Here is a 24,150-nt window from a genome sequence, read left to right as displayed (position 1 = left end):
GAAGGGAGGTGGGAGCTCAGGGAGTGGGGCTGGGGCTGGGCTGGGGCCTGCAGGGATGGGAACACGCTTTGTGTTCTATCCCGCTCCTGTTTGCCATCCACCACCACAGACTCTGGGTGGGGAAATTCTGTTTATTATGGATTCTCCAGGGACAGCCCATTTCCATCTCCACATTTCCAGCTGGGAATGTCCTGCTGCAAACCCAACTAACAACCTGTGACACCTCGTGAGGAGTAATGGGCTCCCCTTCCCTTCCCTTCCCTTCCCTTCCCTTCCCTTCCCTTCCCTTCCTTTCCCCCTTTCCTTTTGTTTCTCCTTTCCTATTCCTTCTCTTTCCCTCTCATTTTCCTTTCCTTTCCTTTCCTTTCCTTTCCTTTCCTTTCCTTTCCTTTCCTTTCCTTTCCTTTCCTTTCCTTTCCTTTCCTTTCCTTTCCTTCTTTTCTTTCTATAACCCACATCTCTCTCCTTTTCCCACATTTTTTTCTCTCCATTTCCCACATTTTCTCCTCTCCATCCATCTCCCCTCTCCTTCCCCCATCTCCCCTCTGCACATCCCAGGGATATAAAATGAATCCTGCAGCTCCTCTCCATCATAACCTCCTGCATCCCTGCAAGGGCTCCTGCTCCCCACAGAGCCCCAGGCAGGGGGAAAATAAAAGAGAAAAGGAGCAAGGAGAGGCTGAGTCTCCTCCCAAAGCCCAGTCACGCTTCCCTCCCTGCTCCTGGATGTGCTGCTTGACCTTCAGAGAGGCAGCAGGGAAAATGGCTTTAAATAACTTCTCCTTCACATCAGTGCCTTTCACTCAGTCCCAAATTGTTCCTGGCTTTGGAGCATGCAGAGGTAAGAGCTCAGCCTGAGCGCCACAGTGAGGGAGAAACCTGAGTTTTCCTCCCCTGTTTGAGCTCATCTCTCCCAACTTCCTCCCAGAAAAAAACACAGAAAAAAAAAAAAACCAAACCCAGGGCTCAGGGCTGGGAGATTCCAATTGTACAAACAGAGCAGAAATCACATTATTTCCAGCTGCCCTGAAAATCAACACCTATTAATTTCCTCAGCCAAGGAAACAGACAGGGCTGATAATCCCCAGGCTCATGAAAAACCTGGCCGTGATTTTTGCAGGAGGGTGCTCAAAGGATTTATCGATTGGAATAGAGCTGGAGAAGAAACAGAGTCACAGCCAGAGGATTCCTGCAGCTCCCAGAGCACAGGCTGAGCACATTTTTTCCTCTCCCAATCCTGTGGTGGCTGTAATCCTGCTGGATCCAATAATGGACAGGGTTTCAGTGAGTAAAGGCAGCAAATCCTGGAAGGTTTTAGTGCTGCTTGGCTTTAAAGCAGCTCCAGCTGTGCCATTGCAGGGAATCTCACACTGGTTTGGGTGGGAAGGGTCCTAAATCACCCAACTCCCTCCAAACAAGCCCAGGCTCACCCTCACCAGCAGCAGAGCTGGGAAAAATCATGGAATATCCTGAGCTGGGACCTGCAAGGATCGTCCACCCCACACCTGGCTCTGCAGGATAACCAGCCCCAAAATGTTTAGGATGGATGTAGGGAAATGTTCTTCTCCCCAGGCTCCCCAGGGAATGGGAACATTCCCAAAAGCTCCAGGAAGTTTTGGACTTCACAGATCATCCATCCCATTCCTGGCTCTGCAGGATAACCCCAAAATGTTTAGGCTGGATTTAGGGAAAGGTTCTTCCCCCCAGGCTCCCCAGGGAATGGGAACAATCCCAAGAGCTCCAGGAGTGTTTGGACAGGGTGGGATTGCTGGGATGCCTGTGCAGGGCCAGGGTTGGACTGGATGATGCTGGTGGATCCTTCCAGCTCAGGATATTCCAGGATTCTCTGCCAGTATTATCCAAAATAACAGGCACCTCCACCTCTCCTGATCAGACATCAGGAATCAAACACAGACCCAGGGGAAAATGAGTTTTTGTCATCCCCATCCAAACCTGACAGCCATTTCCCAAAGGATTCTCTTCCCTGCCTCACTCAGGTTTGTTCTCTCACCACTGGGGATTTCTTTTCGAAAGGATCCTGGCTAGGATCACACATTTAGCCACGTGCTGGGGTCTGTATTCCCAAAAAAAACCTGGCATGAGCCTTGCTGGGAGCAAAGTGCTGCCATTCCAGGAAGAGTTGGGATCATCCCTAACCAGGAACCCACTCAAGTGCTCCACACCACCACAGAATTTGGGTTGGAGGGGACATTAAAGATGTTTTTAAGGTGTTTTTGAAAAGGAGGGGTGCCCACACCACCTCAGAGCTTCCAGAGGTGCCCTTGGACAAGGAGGATGGATCAACCACCTTGGGAATGCTCCTGTGCGGGGCTCTGAGCACACAGCACAGGAATTCCTGGATCCAGCAATGTGCCCAGGGCAGCTCAGGGTGCTGGGCTGTGGGAACAGGAGCACATCCAGCAGGGGAGGGAGGGGAACATCCCCAGCACCCACTAAAACACTGCAGAAACCCCCCCTGATAACACTGATAACAGTGATAACATGGGGTTCAGCTCTCAGCTGTGAGCAGAGCCTGCCCAGGCTCTTTGTGCAAATCCTGCAGTTTTTCCAAGCTCAAGCTCCATCAAAATGCTCAAATTCAGTTTTATCTCCATTCTGACCCTGCTTTCCTCAGGGGATGACCTCTGAGGACTCTTCCAGCCAGGATTTTTGGGATGAGGACATATCCAGACCTGCTGGTTCCAGCAGGGAATGCCAAGAGCTGGAAGTCCCTGGCAAGCAGCACTTCCCAAACCCAGATCCCAGCCTTGCACCCACGGATTTTTTAACCCTTTGTGCCACAAAAAACTGCCACCAGGCTCATCCCACCCCTCTGCTCCATCTTTCCTCTATTTATCACTCCCTCCTTGAGAGCAGGGAGCCACAGCAGCTCCTTCCCCCATTTCCCCAGCCCTGCAGGCACCTCCCCATCGCGCAGGAGCTGCGGGATCAAGGCTGGAGCTGCTCTTACTTTTGTATTCCAGGTGAAAGCCGGCGGCAGAGACGCTGATGTCGGAATAGAAATGCAGATAGAGCTGGTTTGAAGTGCTGTTGAGCAGAGCAGGCACCGTGGTTCCTGGCAAAACAAGGGGAGCACAAAGGCAGGGGAGAGTGTGAGAAATGCCTGTTTGATGACTGGCTTTTGGCAAATATTCAAATGGATGGTATATGGGTTGTGTTGGAAAGTGATGCTGGATTAATTCTCTTCAGTAGTGTGCTAAATATAGTTTTAGGTTATAACAAAATGTTAAAATAGAAACTAAGCTATGTAAGATATTTTTTTAAAGAAAGGACTTGCAATGAGATAGCAGCCACAGGACACCTCAATATTTCAGAGAAAAATAATTTATTGGTCCATTATCAGAAGAAATCAAATTCTTCCTGACTGCTCAGCCATGAAGATGCCGTCAGGATTCAGAGGAAGAAGTTGGCACTGACCACACAGAATCCTGTGTTTGAACGGAATTTATGCATCATGGATGAGATGTATGAATATGCAACAGGTTATTGTTTTTAAGGGTTAATCCTCTGTTAATGTGGGTCCTTTTTTCGGGCTTATTTTGCCCAGAAAAGATACCCAGACTGTTCATAACTCTTTGTTTTTATTGTCTCATATTGTCCTAATCCAAATTGTCCAACACTTTTATTACTCTAATTATATTACTATTTTTATAACCATTTCGTTACTATTTTTATTATCTGTAAAATAAAACTTTAAATAATAATATTATATATTAATACACATTATTAATATATAATATAATATTATGTATAATATATAACATATGTATTATATAATAATATATTACTATTTTATATTAATATATTATACATTATATATCATATATTATATATCATATATTATATACTATATATTATAGACAATATATTTTATTATAATAGATAAAATATATTAGAAAAATAATTATATAAAATATTATTTTAATATTTAATGATACATTTACTATTAAACTTTTAAAATGTTAAAAACAACTGATGGGCATTTTTCACAGAGAGGATCTCTCTCCCCCTCCTCAGAGATTTCCTGACAACACAAAGTCCTTCCAACTTAATGAGCTCCTCTTGGTTTTGATCAGGTTCTTTCTAACGAGGCCAATTGAGAAATACCCAGGGCCTTTCCTGAAATCCTTTCCTGGATTTCAGCCCCTGGAGCTTGGCCACCGACAGACAAAAAGCACCAAGGGATGGGAAACAGCGTGGGTGGAGCGCAGGTCTGGGAAAATTCGGGAAAATTTGGGAAAATTCGGGATTCCTTCATCCCCTGGAAGCTGCTGCAGCAGCAGGACAAGGCAGCTCCATCCCAGACCCTTCTCCTGCCTAGCTCAGGGCATTTTGGGCACATTTGTTAAATAAATGAGGTTTTGGGCCATTGTTCTGCCAGTGGTGCTGAATTTGAAAGGCTCTCAAAGCTCCTGGAGCCTGCTCTGCTAAAAGCCACAATTCAAAGAAAAACACAAGGATTCCAAAGGAAATACAAAAATTCCAAGGAAAAATAAGAGTTTGTTTTGTAGCCTTTCACCCTTTCTGGGGGACATCAAGGTCAGGTCACCTTGCCAGGTGTGGTGGCCTCACATCCCAGCAGAGCTGAGGGAATTCCCATTTCCAGGAATAAAACTCCACTGGTTTTGTGTTTAAGGCTCCCTCTCAACCCTTCCCACAGGTAGAAATTGGAATTGTAATTCCCAACCCAACAGAGCACATGATTCCCTTGAAATCCATTCCTGGCTTTTGATGCTTTTTTAAAGTTTAATTTTGTGAGGTGAATGAAATGAGGCAGGAACTGATGGGCTCGAGGGCCACGTACCAGAGAAGCTCCCCAGCATGGTGGCTGTGTTGTCTCCTCCATCAAACACTTCCAGGGAATCCCAGTTCTGCTCTGTGACAAAACTGATCACCTGGATCTGCAGAGAGAAACAAAACAAAGGAAAAAAAATTTGAAATAATAGGAATAAATCAAATTAACAGCAATTAAAGGGTCACTAATTGAGTTTACACACTCCGAGGGTTCAACACTGGCAAAATTTGGAGAATTCTGCCTTTGACTGTTCCCACTGGGATTTTCCAGCTATTTTTCCCCCAAAACTTCCAAATAGAAATGTTATTTTCTGCTGCTGCTCCAGAGCTCCTGGAACTGCCCAGCTCATTTACAGCTGCTGAAAATCCCAGCTTTTTTCCCCCATTTGGAGAAATCCTTGAAGACTTTGAGCCCTTTCAAATGAGAGCAACCAGCAGCACCCCGGAGATAAAATAAACCCAAAAACCACCTCACATTAAACAACAGGATTTTAAAAATCCAATCAAGTTCCAGCCTTGTTCCTCAGCTTTTAGAGGGATCACTCGAGTGCATTTTCAGATTTCACCTTTCCCTGCCATGCCCCACAAGGTTTGGAGGCCTTAGGAAGTCACTTGGCTCCATTAGTTGGAACAACAACACAAATCCTTGGATGAGAAACATCAGGAGAGCTGAGAAATCTGCATTTATACAGAAAAACAGAGCTGAAAAATCTGCATTTATACTGAAAAGCAGAGCTGGGAAATCTGCATTTATACCGAAAAGCAGCTCGTGCTTGAGTGAGGATCTCCAAGGAATTGCTCAGCTTTGTTTACCATTAACAAGGATTTTGCCTAAATCCTAAATGCTGATGGTTCAAAGCTTTCAGTGTCCCATTAAAAACCCGAGTTTGGTGAATGGGGTGAGAGTGAGGCAGAAAACCTGGGTAAAAACCACCTGTTTTGGGGAAAATTCAGATTTAAGCTGAAAGGTCTGGATGAAATTTTCCAACATTGGGTATCTCAAATTGAATTGGCAGGCAAAAAACCCCAACAAATCCAAAAGGAATCTCAAAGATAAATCAGGAGCATAAATGAGTTGTACAGCTTGGCTCCAAACAAGGAGAGTGCTGGAAAATTGGGAAAAATGAGCAGTGAGGAGATTTCACTGCCCTCAAACTTTGACTACACACGTGTGAACCTTCTCCCTTTCTCTCCATATCTTCTTCCCTGATTTCCTCATCCACCCCAATTCCCCACTTACCCCTGCCTTGCTGCACAACAAATCAAAACCCCCCGTTTGAAAATAAATAATAAAACCAAAATCAAATAAAATAATAAATAATAAAACCAAAATCAATGCCCCCACTTCAGCCATTGAAGCCATTTCCTCCTTGATTTACTCCGGGTAATAAAACCGGCTGTAAAGTTCCTCCCAAATATTTTTTTTAGCAGAAAGTGAGCGGAGTTCACCCAGCAGGAATCTCAGTGACCCCCACGGAGCCATCACTGACCCTTTTTTCCCTTTTTTCCTGCCTCATTACACCCCTCTCGTGATTTACATTATTGGAAGCTGAGTGAGAATGAGCGTTTTGTTTGCTCTTACACCGCCTAAATTATTTATTCTCCTCTCTCCCCCCCTCCTCCAGCTTAACGGAATAAACATTTTTAAGGTCCTAATTCTAGTCTGACATGTGGATTCACAAGGGATCTGCATCTATTTACTGCCACGTGTATAAATTAATTCACTCAGGAAGGTTTGCTCCGGGAATGAATAATTCATGGCAGAAGTGCCAGCTTCTACCCTGATTACATAAAAATCCTGCTCCTGAGTGCTGTTACCAAGAAAGCTTCAATTTCACCTCCTTCCCTGATTTACAGTTGTTTAACCTTTAATTGTTGCGCAAAAAAGGGGGTAAAGCGATGCTGGAATTAAGATCTAATAATGGAGAACGCAAAGGAAGTGGAGCCAGGATGGATCCAGCTCCAGCTCCGTGGTCATTCCCTCCCTGGGGGCTGCACTGAGACCCCTCCCTGCAGCTGTTTCAGGTCCTGAAAAGCCAAAATCTTTCTCCAAGGGCTTTTTTTGCCTTCCTGGAAGACCCAGGGAAGCTGATGGGTCGTGACCAGGTGACAGCAGATCCTGGTGACATGTGGAAGTGCAGGCCTTAGCACTGGTGGGGGACCCAAAAATGTGGGATCAAAGAATTTTAAGTTTGGGATGGATTTTAAAGCTCATGTTGTTCCAAAATCTCTGCTGTGGCCAGGGACATCTCCCACTATCCAAGAGTGGAACAGGTTGGAAGCCCTGCTCAACCAGGCCTTGGGCACTTCCAGGGCTGGAGCATCCACAGTCTCATTGGACAATCATAATAAAAAACTACAATTTAACCCAGATTCCCCCTCTTTTGTGCCAGAGTAGGGGTCACACTGAGGGAAGTGGAGCCAGGATGGATCCAGCTCCAGCTCCGTGGTCATTCCCTCCCTGGGGGCTGCACTGAGACCCCTCCCTGAAGCTGTTTCAGGTCCTGAAAAGCCAAAATCTTTCTCCAAGGGCTTTCTGCCCTCCTGGAAGTCCCAGAGAAGCTGATGGGTGACAGCAGATCCTGGTGACATGTGGAAGTGCAGACCTCAGCACTGGTGGGGGACCCAAAGAATTTTAAGTGTTTGGGACGGATTTTAAAACTCATCTCGTTCCAAAATCTCTGCTGTGGGCAGGAACATCTCCCACTATCCAAGAGTGGAACAGCTTGGAAGGCCTACTCAACCTGGCCTTGGGCACTTCCAGGGCTGGAGGATCCACAGCCTCCCTGGACAATCACAATAAAAAACTAAAATTTAACTCAAATTCCCCCTCTTTTGTGCCAGAGTAAGGGTCACACTGAGGGACCACGGGCCTGCTCTTCCTAAATCCCACCCTGTGCCTCCCTGGCAATGCTCCTGGAGCTCTGGCATCCCTGGGGCTGTGCCCATGCCCTGGGGACCCTGGCAGTGCCCAAATACCCTCTGGGGGAAGGAGAACCTTTCCCTAAATCCAACCTGCCCCTCCCCTGGCACAGCTCCTTGCCTGGTCACAAGCTGCAGCCGTGGTATTTTCTGAAAAATCCTTTCCTTAGGATTTTTCCTCCTGAGAAGCTGAGAAGCCTCAGGAACAAAATGTAAACAATGATTATCTGCTGCTGTGGAATGCAACAGGTGCATCTGTGATTGGTCTCATGTTAATTGTCTCTAATTAATGGCCAATCACAGTCAGCTGGCTCAGACTGTCTGTCCAAGACAGAAGCTTTTGTCATCATTCCTTCTTTTTCTATTCTTAGCTAGCCTTCTGATGAAATCCTTTCTTCTGTTCTTTTAGTATAGTTAATAGAATAGAATAGAATAGAATAGAATAGAATAGAATAGAATATATATCATAAAATAATAAATCAAGCCTTCTGAAACATGGAGTCAGATCCTCATCTCTTCCCTCATCCTAAGACCCCTGTGAACACCGTCACAATAAACGTCACCAATGAGTCCCTGCCTAATCCTGGCTATAAATAAATAAATCCCTGATTCCAGAGAATTCCACATCAACCCATCCCTGTCCTACGAGGAACAGCAATTTCCCATCATGTGAGAGCAGCACACCCCGAGTGTCCTGCTGTCTGTCCTGGCTGTACCTGGATCCCTGCTCCCTCGGGCACTGTGATCTTCCACACGCAGTTGAGGCTGTTCAGGTAGGGCTCAGGGAAGCCTGGGGACAGGATGGTTCCTTTCCTCTCCGTCAGGTTCCCCCCGCAGGGCACTGCCGGGAGGAAAGCACAAGGAATTGGTTTTGCTAAAAAAAAACATTGTTAAAATTACAAGAAATCGAGAGCTGGTTGTGATTTAAGGATGAGATTTTAGGAATAATCCTCTTTCCAGTAACTTTTTCGTGCAACTTTTGGCACATTCCTTGGGTGTGGGGAGCACACGAGGATGATCTTCATCCTCTCCTTCAGAGGATGTGAAAGCAGCTTTCAGCCAGATCTGATTTATTTGAGATGCTGTCCCAGATCTCACAAGAGTACTGGATCAAAAATGTCAATTCCCTGGAATTTGGGGTTAAACTGTTCTTATTCAGAGCCAGGCTGGGCTTTGTTTTTTATCAGACAACCATGGAACAGTTTGGGTGGGAAGGGACCTTAAAGATCCCCAAATCCCTTCTCCCAGACACCTTCACTATCCCAGATTGTTCCAATCCCTGTCCAACCTGGCCTTGCACACTTCCACGGATGGGACAGCCACAACCTCTCTGGACAGAACCACAAGAGGTTCTAAAGAAGTCTTGAACATTTCATTCATTTACATTTCAATTCATTAGTGCTTTGTTTTGCTGTTGATTTTTCTTCAAGCTGGAAGAGACCCACAAACACCACCAACATCCAACCCCTGTCCCCTTTCAGGACAACCCAGAGAGCAGCACAGCTCCCAACAACATTCCCAGTGCCACCCACCCTGCTCCCACCTCTCCCAGTGCCACCTACCTGTTGCTATAGGAAATAAAATGATGTGAAGGTAAAAAGAGAGCTTTTCATTTCTGATTCTAACATTTATAGATTTCCAAAAGTGGCAGTGTACTGGAGGGTGGAAGAGCCACCTCTCCAATGACACTGGACACACCAACAGCCCATCAAATTTCTCCTCTTAAAATAAAACTCCGTGGACACGCTGCTCTTTTCAAGGTAAAAAGAGAGCTTTTAATTTCTAACAGTTATAGATTTCCAAAAGTGACAGTGGATTGGAGGGTGACAATGCCACTTGTCCAATGACACTGGACAAACCAACAGCCCATAAAATTTCTCCTCCTCCATAAAAGAACGCAGAACAATAATTATTTACATAAAGCGCGCGACAAGAACGCAAACACCAGAAAACTCAGAAAAACTTTAAAAAAACCAAGGTGGCACCTACCCATGCAGGTGGGGACGGAGGAGTTCCACTGGGCCAGGGCCCCGGGCATGGCCAGGCACTGGATGGCAGGGGAGCCCCTGAGGCTGTAGCCGGGGCTGCACTCGAAGCGCACCAGCGCGCCCACGGCGAAGTCGCTGCCCAGGCGCCGGCCGTGCCGCGGCTCCGGCACCGAGCTGCACTGCGTGGCGCTGGTGCGGGGCACGGCTGGCACACAGGGAGGACACAGGCAAAACAGAGTTAGTGCTGGCAGGGAGATGGTGGAGAGAAGATTTGTCTGTTTTACACTGGAATTACTGAGCGTCTGAATGCGGAGAGGTGCTGGGTGCAGACTTGACTGTTGAGTGATTGTACCCAAAGCCTGAAGTGTCAGGGGGGGAATCCAAACATGATTATTGAATGATTGTACCTAAACCCCAAAGTGTTTAAATCCCAAAGGGTGGCTGAATCCAAACTTGGCCATTGGCTGATTTATCTAAACCCCAAAGAGGGGCTGAATCCAAACACAACCATTGACTGATTGTACCTAAACCCCAAGGAGGGGCTGAATCCAAACGTGACCATTGACTGATTGTACCTAAACCCCAAAGTATCTAAATCCAAAGGAAGGGCTGAATTCAAACTTGGCCACTGACTGATTGTATCTAAATCTCAAAGTATTTAAACTCCAAGGAGGGGCTGAATCCAAACTTGGCCATTGACTGTTCCTAAAAATCTAAAGTATTGGGGCTGAATCCAAACATGATCATTGACTGATTGTACCTAAACCCCAAAGTATCTAAATCCCAAAGGAAGGGCTGAATTCAAACTTGGCCATTGACTGTATCTAAACCCCAACGAGGGGTTGAATGCAAACTTGACCATTGACTGATTGTATCTAAAAACCTGAAGTATCAGAGTTGAATCCAAACATGACCATTGACTGATTGTACTTAAACCCCAAAGTATCTAAATCCCAAGGAAGAGCTAAATCCAAACTTGGCCATTGACTGATTGTATCTAAAACCTTAAAGTATAGGGGCTGAATCCAAACATGACCATTGACCAATTGTATCTAAACCCCAAGGAGGGGCTAAATCCAAACTTGGCCACTGACTGATTGTATCCAAAACCCCAAAGTATCTAAATCACAAAGAGAGGATGAATTCAAGCATAACCACAACTTGATTTTATTTAAATCCCAAAGATTGGCTTAATCCAAGCATGACCATTGACTGATTATACCTAAATCCTAAAGATTGGCTTAATCTAAGCATGACCATTGAGTGATTACTCCTAAACCCCTAAGCATCTAAATCCTAAAGATTGGCTTAATCCAAGCATGACCATTGACTGATCATTCCTAAATCCCAAAGCACCTAAACCCCAAAAGTGAGCTGAATCCAAGCATGACCACTGAGAAGAGAAAAAAAACAACATTTCACTCCCAGTTCTGCCAGCTCAGGTGATCTGAGTTCAAGTGGCTCCATGCCAGACCGAGTGGAGGTGGCACTTGGTGACACAGCTGGGTGGGCATGGGGGCACCTGGATGAAGGTTGGACTTGAAGATCTTGGAGGTTTTTTCTAACTTTAATGATTTAATGATTCTATACTTGAAATAAAAGCAGCTGGGACATCCAGAATCCCCCCACTGCCTCCTTCCAGAGAACTTTCCCCACACCAAAAGGCTGTTTTTACCCAGGGGAACCAAAGGATTTGGCAGTGGCTTCCCAAAACATTGTTTTGTCACCCAATGCAGGAGCCTTTCGGTTCCTCAGCTCCCTGGGCCTCATGGTCATGAAGGAACAGTAATTGGGAAAAAAATCTCCTTTGGAAAAGAGAGAAAAGGGGGATTTAAGTTGTGATGGTGCTAAAATTATTGATTTTCCTGTTGAATACTGGGAATTACAAAGACAGGAATGAGTCTGGCAGGTAAGTGAGGAGAAAAACCCATCAAAAAAACCCAGGTCTATTGCCAAGGAAGAATTCAATTAATATTTTCCTCTGAGTTGCTTTAAATTTATGAGTGTTTAGCTAATTAGAGTCTGGCCAGGCAGATCCAAATCAGGATCGCCCTTTTCCCCTTGCTTCCCGTGCAAGCTCTTGCAGGAGGGAGGAGGAAACCTTCCCTGCTTTCATCAAAACCTTTGTTCTGCTGAGCTCTTTGAAGATTACAATCACAACCACGGCTGTTTCACACTCATTAGGCAGGAATTCAAGAGAACAGATCTCCAACTACTCCAAAATCCAAACCATGCTTTGCTTCACCCCTGCAGAAGGCTCAGGTCAGGTCGTGCCAGTGTCTGTCCCCTCTTTGCAGCACAAGCCTGGATGTTCCCACAGATAACTCCAGGGAGCACGTGGGTGAGAAATCCCTTCTGCTTTCCCACTGTTCCATGCATCATTTGCTATTTACTCCCATAAAATCCCCGAGTTGTTCTCGCCCAGCGCAGCACAAAGCTGTTACTGAAAGGATCAAGGGGCAGCAGTGTGACAGCCCCGAGCCTGTGACACGCACACAGGGAGGATTTCCGAGCTGCCAGACGGGATTTCAGCTGCTTGCACCCAGCGAAAGTGCTAAAAATGCCACTGGGGAGAATTGCTGGGAGATAAATCTCCAAATTCCCTGTGTGACTCCGGGCACGACGCTGGGATGGGGCTGATGGTAATCCTGGGATGTGCAGGGTTCAGGCTGAGTGGGAATGAAAGGGCAGAATACAAAGCACCCAGAGCAGCCCTGCCAGAGCTCTGCTCCCAAAGGAATCCTAATTCCCTGTGATATTCCCTGCTCAGAACCCCCAGACACCAAAAGCAGCTCAGGACACTCAGGACACCCCTGGGAGCGACCCGAGGACACTTCCAGAACACACCTGAACTCACCTTGGTAGACGAAATGAAAGCCTTTGGCTGTGGATTGACCCTTGGAGCTGAATTTGATGAGGATCTGGTTGGTGGTGGCCAATGGCAAAGATTCCCCTGGATGGGGAGGAGGGAAAACAGGAGAGACACAGAGGTGGAGGAATGAGCCACAGAGAGTGGGTGTTGGGTGACAGCTGTGACAAAGCTGCTGTCTCCAGCAGGGACAGGGACAGGGGATAGGGAGCAGCTCCCTACCTGAGTGAGAGCCTGAGAGGGAGCTGAGCAGCCGTGAGTGCTCCGTGGGGCCATCGTGCACCTCCACCACGTCATTGAGCGCCGTCTGGAAAAAGGCAAACTGCCCGAAGAGCACTGTGGGGACAGGGACAGGGCTGGCACCGGCCACTGCTGTCCCCAGTGCCACCACACTGCCATCCCACTGCTGTCCCCAGTGCCACCATGCTGCTGTCCCCATGGCCATCACACTGCTGTGCCCAATGTCATCACACTGCTGTCCCACTGCTGTCCCCAGCATCACCACGCTGCTGTCCCCAGTGTCATCACACTGCCATCCCACTGCTGTCCTCAGTGCCACCACACTGCTGTCCCCAGCATCACCACGCTGCTGTCCCCAGTGTCACCACACTGCTGTCCCCAGCATCACCACGCTGCTGTCTCCAGTGCCACCACACTGGCGTCCCCATATTGCTGTCCCCAGTGTCATCCCACTGCTGTCCCCAGTGCCACCACACTGCTGTTCCCAGTGCCACCACACTGGCGTCCCCATATTGCTGTCCCCAGTGTCATCCCTCTGCTGTCCCCAGTGCCACCACACTGCTGTTCCCAGTGCCGCCACACTGGCATCCCCATATTGCTGTCCCCAATGTCACCACACTGCCATCCCACTGCTGTCCCCAGCATCACCATGCTGCTGTCCCCAATGTCACCATACTACTGTCCCACTGTTGTCCCTAGTGCCACCACACTTCTGTCCCCAGTGTCATTACACCATCATCCTCACTCAATCCCAGTGCTGTCCCCACTGTCATCCCATTGCCACCCCATTGCTGTCCCTACACCGCCCTCCACACCCAGCCTCTGGGGCCAAGGCATTTTCATGGACTCAGAGAATCCCCTGAGCTGAACCAGACCCCAAGGACCGTCCAGTCCAAGCCCTGACCCCCCAGGATTCCCAACATTCCAAACTGGGATTTCTTTTCCCAGCACAACCTCTGTCCTGCGTTTCAGCTGCCTTTATTCCAGGCAGGGAGTGACAGCCTGGAAAAATGGGAGCCTTTTATTTATCCCCAAATTCCAGAGGCAGCACCAGACTCCCCTGGCTTCATTAACTCAACATTTTCCCACTGATTCCCAGCCCACTGGGAATTTCCTGTGGCTCATTACCCTTTCCCTGCCTAGGGAACACGAGGCGCAGAATTCCACTGAGGAATTATAATTATTGATTAGCTGCAATGGACAAAATTGGACAAATCCAGAATTTTCTCTGACTCCAGCACAAAGAGCACCCAACAGCACCTCCTGCTACCTCTCCTGCTACCTCCTCTCCCATCTTCCTTATCTCCAGTTCTGGATGAACTTAGAAAAATTATCATTAAAAACCCAGCAAATAAGAAGAGAATCCCATAAAAATTCCAAGCATGGTACCATAGTCCTTGGGCACGACGATGGAGTACAGGCACACATGGCCACTGGTGTAGTTTTGGGGATAATTTGGGGACAGGACGACTCCATCTGAGCCTGTGTACTGCCCGCCACAGGGAGCTGCAAGGGAAAAGGATCATGGAGCATCCCTGGAGCCTGGAAATGTCCCCAGCCACCATCCCCTGCTCCAGGTGCTGCTGCCTGAAAGTTCTCATTGGAAAAATCAGGTTTATCCCACCCTGAGTTTGTGCTGGAATTATCAAACCACTAACTAATGTGGGATTTGCTCTGTTCCCCACTCACAGCTGGGGATGAGCTCCTTTTGCCACCTTTCCTCAGTTTTTCCTGCCACAGCCTTCCCAAATTAGGGATTTCACTCCTTCCCCCCACCAGCTGCCTCTTGATCCCCTTCTCAGCTCAAATCTGACTGCAAACCATGAAGTCAGAAAAGAAAATAAAATAACCACAGATAAACCCTAAGGAAAAACCCCTTGTTTTGTCACTGAGCTCTGTCCCTGCTCAGCAACACCCAAGACTGAGGGTTTGGATTGGCAAGGATCAGGTTTAGCCAAGGTTTAAGAGGATTCCTGACTCCTGTCCTGTGCCAGGCACTGAATCAGTCATGTCCAGTTTCCTGTCTGTCTCCAAGAAAACCCTCAAGAAAACTCCCCAAAATCAGCTCTTCCTTTAAAAAAAGAGCTGTTAAACCCCTGAAAAACAATGAAATCTAATTCCTGGTAAAACCCCTAAAAAATTATAGAAAAACTGAGAAAACCCCTGTGAATTAACCCCCATTTTTCCATGGAGGATGCATTGAGGGGTCCAGCTCTGGGCAGATCCTCCCCCCAGCCCCTTCCCGTGGGATTTACCTGTACAGGTGGGGCGTGGCTTGTTCCAGGTGGGTTTCCCATCCCCTCCCATCACACAGGTGAGGGTGGGGCCCCCCTCGATGTCGTAGCCCCCATCACAGTAGAAGGTGATGGTGGAGCCCAGCTTCAGGTCTGTGCCCACCCTGGTGCCATTCTTGATGGAGCCTGGGTCAAAGCAGGACTCCCGGGGGTTCTCTGCAGGGAAAGAGATACAATTTTAAAAAACATATTAAAAAAATGTTAAAAACCAAATTTCCTAGGATTTTTATTCCTCGGGCGCAGCTCCTCTGCTGCTTTGATAAGTGCAATGGGATTTTTTTTAGGATTTTTTTCACCTGAGAATGTGTGGGATTTTCACAAGGACTGGCACCATTTGCAGGGTGTGGATTTGGGATTTGGTTTGGATTCTGGGAGAAGGGAGGCTCCAGTTCCCACCCAGGCACCCAAAATCCAAACTCCCTGTTTTGGGAACCACAGACTGGGGAACCCCCTCTGCCCATCACACATTTGTACCCTCAGCCTTTAAATCCTGAAATCCTGGGTTCCCCTGGGTTCAGTGGGGTCTTGAAGGACCATAAGCCAAATCAAAACTCTGATTTCACACAACCCCAGGATCGCTGAGGCTGGAAATTCCCTTCAGGACCATCGAGTCCAAGCTGCGACCCATCCCCACCCTGTCACCAGCCACAAGGACAAATCATATTTGAGATGGGGAGGAATCTCCATCTGGCACAGAGAAATCCTGGATTCCCCATCCCTGAAGTGTCCAAGGCCAGGCTGGATGGAACTGGGAGCAATCTGGGATGGTGGGATTGTTCCTGCCCATGGATGGGTTTTAAAGTCCTTTCCAACCCAAACCAGTCTGGGATTCTTTCATTTATTCCTTGGACACCTCCAGGGGTGGGGATTCCACCCTTTCCAAGGCCTGGCACCTTTTCCATGCAGAAGTTCCTGCTCATGTCCAACCTGAGCCTCCCATAGCACAACTTCAGGCTGCTCCCTCTCATCCTGTCCCTGTTCCCTGGGTGCAGAGGCCAAACCCCACCTTGCTCCACCCTCCTGGCAGGTAGATAGTGAAAAATTCTCTTCCTGCAGAGTTTAAAATCCCATTTCCACATAAAAACTCCAGAGAACACTACAGAGCTGTCAGGACTTAGATATTTTTTTCCTTCTTCTAACAGCTTTTTTTTTGGGGGGTTTTCTTTTCTTTAATTTTTTTCCCTGCCTGCAATATAATTAGAGGCTTTGATTAATCCTGCTCTTTTGTCATTTGGAAATTGCTCATTAAAGACAAGGGCTTTTCTGAGAGCAGTGGCTCTGGGAACAATTCAAGTGTGCTTAAGCATTAAATCAGGGGCTCTCAGATTTTGGGGAAGGTGTGGAAAGGAGAAACAGGAAACTGTAAAGCCCACAGGTTTTGCTTTTGCTTCTCTGCATGAAAAATCAGGTGATCCCATGGTTTCCTGTCCACAGCAGCTGCACCAGGAGATCCAAATGAATGGGGCACAAAAAAATGGGATTTTCTTTTTCCTCAGAGCATCAATTCCCTGTTTTGGAAGCCACAGATTGGTCAACCCCCACTGCTCATCACACATTTGTATCCTCAACCTTTAAATCCTGAAATCTTGGGTTCTCCTGGCTCTGTGGGGTCTTGATGTACAAATTTGGGACACTTTGAGCACCACTTTTTCTCTTTTCCTGTTTCACTCCTTTCCTCTTCACCTCCCTTTCTCCACCCTCTGCTTTGGGGATGCCAAAACACCAGAATTCCCCCTGGAAGGAGCTTTCCACAGCATCTAGAGCCTTGTTCCAAAGAGGTGGAATAATCTGGGAATAAGTAGAGGGAAAGCCCCAGGTAGCTGCTGGTGGGGTCTTGATGCACAAATTTTGGACACTTTTGAGCACCACTTTTCCAGTTTCACTCCACTCCTCTTCACCTCCCTTTCTCCACCCTCTGCTTTGGGGATGCCAAAACACAATAATTCCCCTTGGAAGGAGTTTTCCACAGCACCTAGAGCCTCTCCAGTTGTTCCAACAAGTGGAATAATGTGGGAATAAGCAGAGGGAAAGCCCCAGGTAGCTGCTGAGCCCCCAGCCCTCACCTGTGTACTCGATGACGAAGCCAGCGTTGCTGACGGAGGCGTCGCTCCGGAACGCCAGGAAAAGGCTGTTGCTGCTGCTCTCGATCCTCTCTGGCAGCTGGGAGCCATAAAAACTCCCAATCAGAGGGCTCAGGGAGTCAGGCCCATCGTAGATGTGCAGGAAATCGTAGCCAGGCTCCAGGCTGAAGCTGCAAAAGCAAAGGAGGAGAGCTTGGGGTCAGGACATATTAGTGGAGAATTCCGCGTTGATGTTCTGGGATGTGGAAACCCGGGGCAGGGACTGGCTGCTCCTGCTCCAAAATCCTGCCAGGCAGAGGAAATTCCTGCCTCTATCCATGTCTGAGGGATCCAGGAGTAGGGATGGAGTCAAGGGGTTGGGATGGGGTTGGTCTCAGAGCTGCAGCTGCTGCAGGGATTCCTGGGCTGTGCCACATCATGTTCTATTTATTTCTGGGGTGGAAGGAATGATGAATCTGACTCCATGTTCTCAGAAGGCTGATTTATTATTTTATGATACTGTATTATATTAAAGAATGCAAACTAAACTACACTAAAGAATATAGAAGGTTAAAGAGATAATAATGAAAACTCGTGACTCTCTCCAGAGTCCTGACACAGTTTGGCCCTAATTGGCCAAAGAGTGAAAACAACTCACAGCAGAATCCAATGAAACAATCACCTGTGCGTAAACAATTTCCAAACACATTCCACATGTGAGCAAAACACAGGAGAAGCAAATCAGATAAGAATTGTTTTCCTTTTTCTCTGATTCTTCTCAGAAGAATCCCGGCCAAAGGGATTTTTGGATTTTTCCAGAAAATATGTGACAATGTTCTGTCTATCAAAGAGGAACTGCAGCTGGAATAAGAGGATCTCCTCCCCAAAAAATGTCTGGGAACAGATTATCCAGGGACATGGGACAGCTCCATCAGATTCCTTCCCAAAGTTCAGACATCCACACCCAGATCCTCCCTCCCCTCTCTGTGGCCATGGCACCAAACCATGCGTCCCCTCCCCAAGGCTATGGCACCAAACCCTTGTGTACTCACACGCTGAACACCAGGGCAATGACATAGTCAGGGGACACTGTCAGCTTCCAGTCACACTCCTTCCCTGGGGGATATGGCTCTGGGTACTGTGGGGACAGGATCACCCCAGCCGGGCCCGTCAGGATCCCGCCACACGGAGCTGCAGGAAAACCACCAAGGGTGAGCCTCTTGTGAAAAATGCGTATTTTATGATCGGCTTTTTGCAAATATTCAAATGAATGTTATATGTGTTGTGTTAGGAAGTAATGCTGGATTAATCCTCTTAAGTAGTGTGTTAAATATAGTTTTAGGTTATAACAAAATGTTAAAATAGAAACTATGCTATGTAGGATACTTTTTTAAAGAAAGGACTCGCATTGAGATAGCAGCCACAGGACACCTAAATCTTTCAGAAAAAAAGAATTTATTGCCCTCTTATCAAAAGAAACTAACTTCTTCCCACCTCAAAGGTGCTGTTAGGATTCAGAGGAAGAAGCTGACACTGCCCAGACAGAATCCTGTATTTGAATGGAATTTATGCATCATGTATGAGGTGTTTGAATATGCAACAGGTTATTTTTTTTAACGGTTAATCGTTTGTTAACTGTGTCCTTTTTCAGGCTCATGCTGCCCAGAAAAGGTCCCCGGACCGTCTGTAACTCTTTGTATTTATTGTCTCATATTCTCCTAATTCAATTTGTCCAAATTATTATTAATTAATATTAATAATTATTATATAGAATAGAATTAATGTTAATTAATTCTAATTGTATTACTATTTTTATAACCATTTTATTACTATTAAACTTTTAAAATTTCAAAAACAAGTGATTGGCGTTTTTCACAATTTAGAGCACGCAGACTTCCAAAGCACCAAATGGGAAGCAGGAATGGAATAAAATAAAGGAGATGTGATAGACAGAGGGGATTGAGACAGCACAGAATCCTTGTGGGGCATTTTAGTGGGAAGTGACCCTGAGGCTCATGTAGGACATGAGGTTGTGGTGGCTCTGCCAGGTGAGGGCTCTGTCAAACACCTCAAAGAGATCTCTGGATGCCACCAGGACCTTCCTAAAATCCATAAGTGAAGAGCCAGGAGGGAGAGAGAGGGAGAAATTCCACTTTCCTGCTGCATTTATGGAAGTCCCTGTCAAGGCCTGCTCGCCCGTAACGAGGTGAAAACACGTCTGGGCCTAAATGGCTCTGTCGTGTTTACTCCACTTCCCAGCACATTAAATGCCAAGCTGATTGAAAAATCAATTATTGCTTTTTTAAGGCTCAAAGTGCCTGCTCGTGTTTCTCACCGTGGCAAAACATGACTGATATTTTTCCTGTCAGTTTTTTATTATGCAGGCTCTTTGTGAGGGCTCGGAGGTTTCCCAGATCGGCCCTCACGTATTTGGGGTGAAAGGAAGGGGGTCTGAGAGCAGATAAAGAGTGGGAAATGAACTGGGATGGGATAAAAATGATGGGATAAATCTTGGAAACATTTTCCATGAAGGAATGAGCATGTGGAATTTGATAAAGAAAAGTATCAGGTAAAACCCAGTGGGGCTTGTCTAGAAATGCCATAGTAGGGATTAGAGAGCTTTTTCAAGTCCAAAAATGGAGAAATGTCATCCTTCTGGGACACACCAGGAAACCACAGCACAGATATGGAAAATTTGGCTGAAAGTCCCCCAAAAATACCTTGGAGAAACCACCAAACTTCCCACATTTGGGATGGAATGAGAGCAGGGAGAGCACAGCCTGTGGGGAGGTCTGAGAGCAGCTACAGAGTGGGAAATGAGCTGGGATGGGATAAAAATGATGGGATAAATCTTGGAAACATTTTCCATGAAGGAGTGAGCATGTGGGATTGTCCTGTGAGCTTTGATAAAGAAAAATATCAGGAAAAATATCAGGTAAACCCCAGTGGGGCTGGTCTAGAAATGCCATAGTACCTGTTAGAGAGCTTTTTCAAGTCCAAAAATGGAGAAATGTTATCCTTCTACTGAAATCACAGTACAGATATGGAAAATTTGGCTGAAAGTCCCCCCAAAAATGCCTTGGAAGAACACACCAGCATCTCTTCTGTGCCCATTCATCCCAATTTTAACCCCAAGGGTGCCTTCCCCTCCCATACTGTAACGTCAGGGGAAAACTCTGCAGAAACTGAAATCTAAGGACTCATTTTTGAAAAGCCTGAGGGAGACAAGTGTTCAACACCCTCGGATTCCTTTGAAAATCCCACCCAGAGTCTCCAAAGGGTTTGAAGCAGGAGCTGGACCCAGCCAGTGGTGCCTGGGACTGGGAGGGATGCAGACTTCAAATGGCCCAAACCTCCCGGGGCTCTCCCAGCCTGGATTGTTTCACAGTGGTGCCACAAAGAGGGGAAAACGCATCTGAAATGCTAAATACCCCCAGTCAGCCCTAAATTTAACACTGAGTTTTCCCAGTTTAGCTCCAACTAGGCTGCCTCTCCCCCAGTTACTGATATTTCACTGATTATTCCTCCAAATCCTTTGTCACTTCATATTAAAATTGGCTGGGAAAAAAACTATAAACAATTGAAGTATAATTTGAAGTACAATTTGAAGTATTAGAAAATCAGCATTTTTAATCACAGCTGTGGAGACCTGAAGGATATTTTTTTAAAAATATTTCTTGATTTTTTAAGATGTGTGGAGTGAAATTTTATAACAGGGTTCAGGATGGATCTGTGTCCATGAATTCAGGATGTGGATCTGTGTCCATTGGTTTAGAACATGGACCTGTGTCCCTGGGCTCAGAACATGGACCTGTGTATATGGGTTCAGGACATGGATTTGTGTCCATGAATTCAGGACGTGGATCTGTGTCCATGGATTCAGGTCATGGATCTGTGTCCATGGGTTTAAAACATGGATCTGTATCCATGGGCTCAAGACAGGGATCTGTGTCCACGGAGTTAAAACAAGCATCTGTGTCCACAGATTAAGCACAGGGATCTATGTCCATGTGCCCAGGACATGGATCTGCATCCATGGGCACAGATCATGGATCTGTGTCCATGGATTCAGATGACAGATCTGTGTCCATGTGCTCAGATAATGGATCTGCATCCCTGGGCTCAGATCATGGATCTGTGTCCATGGATCCAGGTCACAGATCTGCATCCATGGGTTTAGAACATGCATCTGCATCCATGGGCTCAGAACAGGGATCTGTGTCCATGGATTCAGGACAGGGATCTGTGTCCCTGGGCCCAGAACATGGCCCTGTGTCCATGGATTCAGGACATGGATCTGTCCATGGATTCAGGTCGTGGATCTATGTTCGTGTGCCAGGACATGGCCTTGTGTCCATGGATTCAGGTCACAGATCTGTGTCTGTTTCCTTGTGTACCTGTGCAGGTGGGAGGGTCAGGCTGCCAGAAGAACCTGTTCTGGATCTGCACACAGGTGATCTGGGCCTCCCCTTGCAGGCTGTAGCCGGGGTTGCACTGGAAGGTGATGGAGTCCCCGGCCTCCCGGCTGTCCCCGCTCCGGCTCCCGTTCTGGGGGATTCCTGGGTCGTTGCAGGATGTGGCTGTGGACACTGCAGGGAATTAAAAGCACTCCTGAATATCAATGTTTATTTAACACCAGGCCTGCAGCACTGGCTGCCCTCAGGCTCTGTCCTTACCCAGACATCCAGGCCATGCCTTGTTTCCCCATCCCTCCTCCTTCAGCATCCCACAAAGTTCCCCGACACACAAAAAGTGCTTTTCCCTTTGCTCTGAGCATCTGCCACTCCAGCTGGGAAAGGCTCTGGGGACCAGCAAGTTCAAGAGCAGCACCCAGGGAGCAGCTTTGATGTAGAATTGTGCACATGGCTGTTTACTCCATCAGGCCAGACACCCACTGATCCTCCACGGTGCTTTTGGAGAGTTCTGTGCCAAGGCACATGCTGCAAAATCAACTCAGCCACCAGCACTTCACGCTTTCCCCTGAGTGCCAGAGAAATTTAGCCTCAAGATCTGTGAAGCATCAAGCCTGACCTTTCAGAAATGTGTTTGTTTCCTTTCCAGACTTGTTGCTGCCTCTCTTTGAGGTCTGAGATGTCCCCTGAGCTGGGGACAGGCAAAGCTTCGCTGCTGCCTGAGCTCAAGGTCTGCCAACAGCACATGGATTTACCAGCAGGGAAAATCCTGGAGTAATAGGAGTTTTGTGAGCTTATCCACCTCATTAAAGGTCCCAAGATCCCAAAGTGGACAGGTCTGAGCTCAGGTCTGGCTGCTTAGTCACACCTGCTGAACAAAGGCTTTGAGCAGGAGCAGTCAATAAAGCCCAGCTCCAGATCAGGAGCTTATTTCCTGCTAAGTTGATGAGAGTCTGTTACAGCCAGGCAGTTTAGAGAAAGCTGCTCTTGAAAGAGCCAGAGGAAATCCCTCTCTTTCTGTGCAGCTGGAGATAAGGAAGTTAACAGCCCAGGCTGGTCCTTCCTGGCAGGATGAGACACAAATGTGGCAAAAAAACCCCAGGATGGCACCGCTGTGCTGCGTAACACAAAGCTCTGCCTCTGTCTGGGTCATCCCAAAGCTCTGAAACCCAGCAGAAATTCTCCCCAAAATGCTGCCTTGTTCCCCCAGCCAAGCAAGACACCCTAGACAGAAAGTTATGGAAAGAAAAAACAGAAAACCCAAACTTGGGAAGATGTTTCAATGTGTCTCAGTCCAGGCAAAGTCACATCATCACTCACCCAACCACTCCCTGTTTTTATCACTCCAAAACAACTGCACAAACCTGAACATTCCATAAATATTGGAATATATCACCCTAAATAATTGAAATTAATATGTTTGCAGGGCTGAGGTTTGGTTGGGGTTTCCCTCTGGGTCTGGTCAGGTTTTTGAGGAACCCCTGCCCATCCCACCTGAGAACTGGATGGCAAAGCCCTGCTTGCTGGTGAAGAAGTCGGTGTTGAACTGCAGGATGACGGAGTTGAAGGTGCTGTGGATGTCCCCAGGCAGCCCCGAGCCGCTCATCTCCTTCAGCAGGATCCCGTTCTCCACCGGCCCGTCCCAGATCCGCAGCACGTCGTGGAACTCCTCGGTGTGGAAAACCATGAAATGGAGCCTGAGGGGCAAAAAACACCCGAAATTCAGGCCTGGAGTGTGGTTTGTGCCAAATTCAGGCAGCCAGGCTCACACAGAATGTGTTGTTTCATCTGGAATTCAGGCCTGGAGTGAGGTTTGTTGTGGTATTTTTTGAGTCTTGAATTTGACTCCATGTTTTTAGAAGGCTAATTGATTATTTTATTATATTATACAAATTATACTAAATTTTATGTTACATCATTATTATATTATATTATATTACATTATATATTATATTATATTATATTATATTATATTATATTTACATGATATTATTTATATATATTTACATATGTTGATATTATATATATATAATATAATTTATATTATATTACTTATAGATTATTATTATTATTATTATTACTACTAAATATTATGTTCTATATATTATATAAATTATACTAAACTACACTAAAGAATAGAGAAAGGATAAAGACAGAAGGCTAAAGGATAAAAATGAATCTCGTGACTCTTTCCAGAGTCTGACACAGCCTGACTGTGATTGGTTATTAAGTTAAAACAATTCACACAAAACCAATGAAACAATCACCTGTTGGATAAACAATCTCTAAATTACATTCCAAAGCAGCAAAACACAGGAGAAGCAAATCAGATAATTATTGTTTTCATTTTTCTCTGAGGCTTCTCAGCTTCCCAGGAGAAGAAATCCTGGTGAAGGGATTTTTCAGACATCCCCAAATCCCACCCTGTCCTTGGGGGTGTTGTCCAAACCCTCCTGGAGCTCTTGGGAATGTGAGCATTCCCTGGGGATGGAGCAGGAGTTGATCCCATCCACTCCTGCACTCCAATCCCACCTGGACAGGAGGAATTTC

General features: G+C 46.7%; 1 pseudogene; it reads right to left on the bottom strand.

The window, feature by feature from the left end:
• Positions 1 to 24,150, bottom strand: part of LOC128937651 (CUB and sushi domain-containing protein 2-like) — a 139,221-nt pseudogene that overhangs the window by 39,313 nt on the left and 75,758 nt on the right.

This window comes from Melozone crissalis, unplaced genomic scaffold, assembly GCF_028551555.1.
Source record: "Melozone crissalis strain CALT ecotype California unplaced genomic scaffold, PUWL_Pcris_2 ptg000020l_1, whole genome shotgun sequence".
Lineage (NCBI taxonomy): Eukaryota > Metazoa > Chordata > Aves > Passeriformes > Passerellidae > Melozone > Melozone crissalis.
This window is presented reverse-complemented; position numbering and strand designations above follow the sequence as displayed.